Below are 8823 nucleotides of genomic sequence, written 5' to 3'. Positions count from 1 at the left end.
TGAATAATATCACGACTCACCCAGGGGCTCCGACGTTTCTTTCTAATTTTTCGCCGAGGTACAAAATTTGCGGCGCAAAATAAAATGCCCTTCTTGAGGCGTTCCCATAAGCTGTGTGTGCCACCTTCATTGGTACACATCAACACATCATCCAAATAGTCAATAATAGAAGTGTCGTCAGAGCGATCAAAATCATGGACATAGGCAACAGACAAATTTCGTGTACATTTAACGTGATCAGTAGGACAAGAAAAAAACAACAAATGGTGATCCGAAATACCAGGTTCGACTCTCAATTCACCCTTAGAGAACAAATCACTGATAAAAAACAACCCGCCGCGGTGGCTCAGTGGTTAGGGCGCTCGACTACTGATCCGGAGTTCCCGGGCTCGAACCCGACCGCGGCGGCTGCGTTTTTATGGAGGAAAAACGCTAAGGCGCCCGTGTGCTGTGCGATGTCAGTGCACGTTAAAGATCCCCAGGTGGTCGAAATTATTCCGGAGCCCTCCACTACGGCACCTCTCTCTTCCTTTCTTCTTTCACCCCCTCCTTTACCCTTCCCTTACGGCGCGGTTCAGGTGTCCAACGATATATGAGACAGATACTGCGCCATTTCCTTTCCCCAAAAAACCAATTATTATTATTATTAAAAAACACATCCAACAGAGCATTTTTACGAGTGCAGTCACACAAAATTTGGTTAAGGTTTAAGGCTAACATAATGTCCATAATTACATCACTAGAAACACAGGTCCCGTAAACTAAACTCCCCCAGTCCAAGCCTGGTAAATTGAAATCCCCCATCACAATCACATTAGTTTCACGCTTGGCTAGCAGGTGATCGTATAAGCTCACAAGAAATGCGATTTCACTGTCAGGAGCGTGGTAAAGTGCACACAATAAAAAGGTCAAACCCCAACACGACACATTTAAAAACACTTTCATGATCAGGAATTTGGTCGAGGACAGTGAGCCGCAAAAATGACTTCACAATTACTGCGACACCCCCGCCCCTTGAACTGCGATCCCTTCTAAAGATGTGATAGCCAGGGGGAATAATCTCGTCATTACTTATTTTATCATGCAGCCATGTTTCTGATAGAACAAGAATGTGTGGGTCGTAAGAAAGTAGTAGTAGTTCAAGGGCAGAAAGTCCGAATCCGGTAAATTGTAGCTTTCACCGACAGAGCCATCTTTGCTGTTATCCGATCCCAAGTGGCGACACGTGCTTGAAATCGTTGACGCACCGGCTGTGGCATGCAGGGCAACCTGGACAGTAAGCAGGAATCTTTGCGTTAGCGACATGATCCCCTCTGCCTCGCCGAGCCCACGGGAATTTTTTTCTCCTTACCTCTCTGCTATTGCAAGCGGGCAGCGAACAGCTGATGCTATGTTCTGTCACTGTGCTATGTCATTTTGACTAAGTTGGTGTTTGGTTTAAGTTATATAGGTTAAGTTCTTGCATGCTTGTTGTGACTGAATATTTGCAAAATGACACGTTGAGCGTACCCCTTAATAATGTGGCAGGTTTTTTAAATGGTGTACCCTTCTGAATTGTGAAACTTGCAAGTGCTTCTTTCGTTGTCTGGTAGGGACCACCATGGTGGATCGGAAATTTGGGGTGTACTTAAATTGTCCTAGTCACAGCTCGATACTGGAATAGTTCTATACCAGCCTTGATGGCTGACAGTTTGCAGTGTACTATTCTAGACCCTTTGTGGTCAGTCTCCACTGATAGTTGAATTGAACAGCACTTCTTTTATTGCAGCTGTTACAATTTTATAATTTGTAAGAGTGACCATTGATCGTCATGCATGTTTGGCTGGTGTAAAACTTAGCTTAAGGTTTCATTGGTTAAACTTATCTTTGCTCATGTCGTTCTCTTTTCACTTCCAACAGCCAATTACAGCAAGAAGTGGGGAAATGCTGCCAACAGGAAGGCTGTTCTCTATAGTGATCGTGATTTGTCCTGAGCTGCTCATTGTTGACTTGTGCTCATGTTCAATTCAACCTACACAACCGTGCGCATATTGTTTTGTTGTTCGTTTCTTCAGTCCCCGTGTATACAGGCGTTTTTGTTCTCTCATTAATCTTCCAGAACAAGAAGCCGTAGTAGCTGTTGGCTTTCGTCTTTTATTTTTTATGTTAAACTTGGAAAGGGCTTTTCCTCGTTTGACTGCTCATTTCTGATGCTTGCACATTTTGCCATTTTTCTGCGCTCATTGCATGCAAGGGCACTGACTAGTCTCTTTCCAGTTTCATTTATGACGACAACACTGCAGTGTTTATTACATCATCATTTCCCACAGAGCCGGAAATACACCAAGACATTTTTGATTTGTGTTGAAAAAAACTGGGACGTATGATCCAAACTGCCAAATTTTGGAAAAATCTAGCTGTTGAATGGAGCCCAAAGGCATTTTTTTTAGCAATTTCTCTTCATAAAAAAAATAATAATAATAATTGGTTTTTGGGGAAAGGAAATGGCGCCCTATCTGTCTCATATATCGTTGGACACCCGAACCGCGCCGTAAGGAAAGGGATAAAGGAGGGAGTGAAGGAAGAAAGGAATAGGTGCCGTAGTGGAGGGCTCCGGAATAATTTCGACCACCTGGGGATCTTTAGCGTGCACTGACATCGCACAGCACACGGGCGCCTTAGCGTTTTTTCCTCCATAAAAACGCAGCCGCCGCGGTCGGGTTCGAACCCGGGAACTTCGGATCAGTAGTCGAGCGCCCTAACCACTGAGCCACCGCGGCGGGTCTTCATAAAAATGCTGATTAGCATTTCTTGGCAGAAAGTTGAACAGCACCTTTTCTAGTTTGCACAAAATTCAGTCTGCATTTCCGCTGTCTTAAACGTGGAAAGAACCTCGCAACACATACAGTCTGTTGACGGCAATCTCGAGAGTAGCCAATATCTCTTCATGGTCCTTTCCTTTTTTTTTTTAGATGCTTCGCCGCCTTGCAAGTATTACTGCAGGGAAGCCGCCGCGGTGGCCAACAGCAGTGGCGTTTTTGCTTTTCATGCTATGTTTCCCATACTCGGCCCGCTCGTATATAAGCGCATCGTTGTAGTCCTCAGATACGTGGCCATTAGGCGCTGCGCTGAAGTAGCTGCGTTTTATCTTCGTCACTTCGCGTCCATGTAGGAATTACCCGGTCGAATGTTAGCGATTTTTTTTAGTGCTTCGCCTGTTTGCACGTGGACAATGCGGAGAAGCCACAGCGGCAGGTGACTGCCACTGCATTCCAGCTCTTGATGTTGCTTTACCCCCGGTTCTGCCCACTTGTATGTTTGCATATGTGCGGCTGGTCGCTAAATACATTATACGGCCAGAATTTGTAGAAATTTTTCACGCATTAGCTGAGAAATTGTGTAATCCAGGAACGTATTAGACGGGAGGAAAATAATGCAACTCTGTGGGACATTTCTAATGCCTGCGATTTTGAGCGTTCATATAAACCGGGGTCATGATAGCTGCTGACGGTGCAGAACCTAAAGCACCGCGATCTTAAAAGTCCGAATCATTTGCTGAGATATTCAATATCTGGATTGACACGAGGTTTCACCTGGCCTGGACTACACCAGGTCTGGTGTGTGGACGCCTGAGAACATCGACGCTGCGATTGAATTTCAACCGGACTGAAATCCGTCGCAAGCCGTTTGAGGCTAGAAGGACGCTCTTTCCTGTCACAGACCATTAAACTCCCCAAGAGGCATTGAAACTACCGTGGACGTCCCATGGACGTCCACAGGACGTCTAAGGAGTCTCAATGCCCATTGGGTCTTTGTCGAGTTTCGTTTGTGTGCCTCGTGTCAGCATATTCCATCGACGCTGCTGTTGTCGACACAGAAAAAACCCACTGTAAAGCCCCGCCGTGGTGGCTCAGTGGTTAGGGTGCTCGGCTACTAATCCGGTGTTCCCGGGTTTGAACCCGACCGCGGCGGCTGCGTTTCGATGGTGGCGAAACGTAAAGGCGCCCGTGCGCTGTGCGATGTCAGCGCACGTTAAAGATCCCCAGGTGGTCGAAATTATTCCGGAGCCCTCCACTACGGCACCTCTTTCTTCTTTCGCTCCCTCCTTTATTAATTTTTATTTATTTTATTTAAAGATACCTCAGAGGCCTCCGGAGAGTCATTGTCTAAGTTTGTGCAAAATAGGTTAGAGATAAAAAATCCTAGTAAAAGTGCAGAAAAGCACAGAAAAACAAGTGCGTTCAGATGAGATATCGCAATTAACAAGAAGTGGTAAAAAGTAAAAGACATCTATGCTTCATGTAACAAAAATAGGGGAAATGCACAGAGTTATACAAAAGCAAAAGAAAGCATATCAGGCATACATGAGGAAAGCTGCGCATCAACAGAACCAAAAAGGCAACACTCTCAAGCAGCTGAAAACGAAGTTATATGCATCGTGTATATATAAATGACGTGCTAAGCGTTACCAACGAAGTGCTTGAGTAGATGTTCGCAAAAGGTGTCGTGATTACTCTGCAGGGCGATGCAATCCGGAAGATCGTCCCAGAGACGGATGGCACGCGGGAGTGACGAGAAGTTGAAAGCATGTGTGTTGCCATAAATGCGGGCGTACCTGTAGTTATTATGTAATCTTTGTGTTAAGTAGGAGGGACGTTGTAGATGTACTGGCGGTGAATCAGTGAAATGGTCGTATTTCTGAAATAGATAAAAAGGCAATCTCGCGACGAATTTGCAACGGATGGAGCGAAAGTTCGATTTTTAGTTGGGTTACACTGGACTGATGACTGTAATTTTGAAAAATGAAACAAGACCTATTGTGGACAGCTTACAACTGCTCTATTAGATATTTCTGTGGAGGTGACCAGATGGATGAAGCGTACTCTAGCTGCGGTCTGACAAAAGTAATGTAGGCTTGTTTACGCAATTAAGGGGTAGTGCATTGCAGGTTACGGCGAAGGAAACCTTGTGACCGGGAAGCATTAGCGAAAATGGTGGTTATGTGTTCAGCCCAAGAAAGGCTTAGTGAAAGATGGACGCCTAGATACTTATACTGCGTAGTCCGAGCCAATGTATCGTTATTAATGTGTTATGGAAGATGCGAATTGACTGATTTTCGGCTAAAAGAAATTATCTTGCACTTAGAAATGTTTCACGTTTTACACCAGTCGTTAAGGTGATCGAGGTCACTTTAAATTGCAAGGTGGTCATTAGTACTTTTTATTCGTCGATAAATAATGCAGTCGTCAGCAAATATGCGTATCCAAGATGAGATGTTTACTGGCAGGTCATTAATGTAAATTAAGAAGAGTAATGGGCTGAGGACGGTTCCTTGCGGCACGCCCGATGTAACGTCAGAGAGAGGAGAGGAATAATTATTAACAACGGTGAACTGCTGGTGATTAGAAAGAAAATTACGGACCTATGACAGAGTTAATGAATCTAATTTGAGCGCAGAAAGTTTAGATATTAGTCAGCAATGTGCTACCCGACCAAATGCTTTGGCAAAGTCCAAAAAGATGCAATCAGTTTGTAAGTTACAGTTCATGTTGAAGTATAGGTCGGTAGTAAACTCAAATAACTGCGTCTCACAAGAAGAGCCTTTTCTGAAACCATGCTGTTTAGAGAAAAAAAAATGTTCAGATTCCAGGTGATTGTAAATGTGTGATGCGAAAATGTGTTCAGGCATCTTGCAACAGGTGCAGGTAAGTGAGATGGGGCGGTAGTTTTCGTGGGAGTGTTTGTTGCCATTTTTGAGAACCGGTACAACCTTTCCTATTTTTCTAATCGGTGGGGGAGCTCACATGTAAATATTGGCTGCTTAAAGATATGAAGTAAGATGATACTGGAGACAGAAATAGTATTTTTTTAGTGGGCATCAGGATGTCATCAGAAAACGAAGTTCATCATTCGATTGTAATCTCCTCTGTTATAGTCGCGAACCTTTTTCCTCGTGATGCCAGTGAACGGAAGTGGAATGTTCATTGGAATGCTCATTGGTTAATTATGGTCGCTCGAACCATCTAAGTAATTTATATCACACACTGTGTCAGGGGCTGTTGTAAAGATGAGGTCTAATGTATTGGGACCACGGGTCGGTTGTGTAACTACTTGAAATAGGTTGGAATCTAAAGTCAAATTCATGAAGCTTGTTGAAGCAGTACAAGGGGATGAGAGCTTTGCCCAGTCAATCTGTGGAAAATTGAAGTCTCCGAGTAGATAAGTTATATCAGCCTGGAACAGCTCAAATGCCCTCCTAAGGCTTACACGTAGTTTATCTGAAAAGGAGTAATCGAAGTTCGGTGCGCGCAAACAGTTGCCTATCAAAAGTTTGATGGAGGAAATAATGCAAGCTGTCCAAATGATCTCAGGATCGGAGTCGGTATTGATAGCAAATGATGCGAGCGATTTTTTATGCCCGAGAGATTTTTTATGCCCCGCCTCGCTCGTGAATGCGATCACGCCTGTATATATATTAGGAGTTGAAACCATGGAGAAAGAACTTCGTAGTCTTTGATATCGGGATGTAGCCATGTTGCGGTGAAAGCTATAAAATCGGAGTCACTGTCTTCGAGAAAAGATGAGGCATGAGCACTCTTGGATAAGATACTTCGGGTATTAGTAAATGATATTGATAAAGGGGAAGAATGACAGGTTTAGTTTTTTGTAGATGTGCGTACTATTGCCTCGTATGATCTACTGATCTAACGGCACGACAGCATCAGTAGTGACATTGTAGATGTACGTTTTCGAGCCCATGCGCAGTTTATCAACTGATAACTTATACTTCAATTTATGCTGCTTTGCGAACTCGACAGCTTTGCCCTTGCCTTGCGGGATGTAAGCGAAAAATGCTCACGGACTGCAAATTTCGTTTCCTTAAGTTTAGGCTTTGTCCTTGCAACAGGTCAACTTTGCAATTATTGTCCTCCGCTTCAGAGCGTTATATTTCCCCAGTCGGTGAATCCACGCATACTGATGGCTGGCAGCGATGGCATGTAGCGATTGCTGGTATCTATTCTGAAGAATTGAACGCCGCATCATATCTTCCGCATCGTCATGTACGGCGCGGTTCAGGTGTCAGCCGATATATGTGAGACAGATACTGCGCCATTTCCTTCCCCCCAAAACCAATTAACGTGCACTGACATCGCACAGCACACGGGAGCCTTAGCGTTTTTATGGAGGAAAAACGCTAAGGCGCCCGTGTGCTGTGCGATGTCAGAGCACGTTAAAGATCCCCAGGTGGTCGAAATTATTCCGGAGCCCTCCACCGCGGCACCTCTTTCTTCCTTTCTTCTGTCAATCCCTCCTTTATCCCTTCCCTTACGGCGCGGTGGAAGTGTCCAACGATATATGAGACAGATGCTGCGGCATTTCCTTTCCCCCCAAAACCAATTTTCATTTTTAAAGATGCCGCTAATGGTACACCGAACGAAGCGAATCCGGTCGCCGTCTTCATCTTGCACCAATAATAATCTCGATTCTGAGATACGAGTGGTATTTGGCATAGCGCGATCTTTTTACACGCGGAGCAATGTGCGCATGCGCAGATGTCCCCAAAGCGCGTGTCTGCCACTGCGCAGCCGCAGCTGAATCCCTGCTGCGGATCACGGCATAGCGGAACGCTGATGGCCCCGAGCTACATCTTGCCACCGGCAGGGGCCTGAAAGTACCGTCCTTGTGTAGTGAATAAATAAACTGTATCTAGAACAAGTGAAGTCCAGCACACATAATAAGCAGGTGGCGATGAACAGTTCAACGCGTGAAGGAGGGGCGAAGTGCTGGAAGCATAAGAAGCGGTTTTTATTTTTTTGTTGCGTGGCTCGATCGTAGCTGGAGGGGAATCTTCTGCCGGTGAGACGCGCGTTGTCCTCGGCCGGTGAATTGCTACGCGACCTGTGTGCACAGGGCGGCGATGATCTGGCGACGACAGCTAAGCTGGTTACACAATCAGGATTCCACGTGAGTAATCTGTGACGCATACTGCCCAAACAGCTGCTGCTGCGGCTGCCACTTTATTCTATTTGAAGGAAAGTGTTTCGTGTTTGGGACCGCGGTGGGTTGTCTATTCGCGCAGTTTAATGTGTATCCGTAACGAACTGGCCTATGAAGATTTCGTTACAACGGATGCTTAGGCGAGTTGGTAAGCCATTTTTAAAACAGAACAGCGCGCACTATGACATAGACACGAGGAAGACACGACACAGACGAGCACTGACTTGCAACTGAAGTTTATTGCTTGTAACGAGGCATACATACAGTTCCGTGGCGAAATCATGCTTTCACAATGCGCTTAACAAATCTTGCATGCACTCTATGCAAGATAGCTTCTTTCACCAAACTGATCGGCTCATAAAGGCTGGTTATCCCAAGCAGCTGCTAGTGTCAGTGTCAGAGTCTATTCTGAGTAGTTTGAGCAAAAACAGAAAGGGGAACGGGTAGTCTCATTGGCGCAAAAGTAAAAAAAGAAACACCTTTGTGCCTTACATTTATCATTTCTCCCGCAAACTAAAAACATAGCAAATAGAGCATGTTAGTCATTTTTTCGGCTCCTGATAAGCTTGGGAAGATGTGCAAAATGGTTAATACCGATTTCGTTCCTAGAGAGTGCGACATCAATCATGAAAACCAATTCGTCTCCTGTGAAGAAGGTGTAGTCTATGCCATTCCTTTGTCATGTGGCAAGCTTTATGTAGGTCAGACGGGGCCTCAATGAACGCCTGAAGGAGCACAACAATGTGCATAACACTGTAAAAGGGCATCTCGGCATCCACTGTAGAGACTGTGACAGCAAAACTTGCCACCCTGACTTCACTCGCACACAAGTTTTAATCAAGCACA

The sequence above is a fragment of the Amblyomma americanum genome, chromosome 11 (assembly GCF_052857255.1).
Source record: "Amblyomma americanum isolate KBUSLIRL-KWMA chromosome 11, ASM5285725v1, whole genome shotgun sequence".
In the NCBI taxonomy this organism is placed as follows: domain Eukaryota; kingdom Metazoa; phylum Arthropoda; class Arachnida; order Ixodida; family Ixodidae; genus Amblyomma; species Amblyomma americanum.
The sequence above is the reverse complement of the archived record's forward strand: the minus strand, read 5'-3'. Positions refer to the sequence as shown.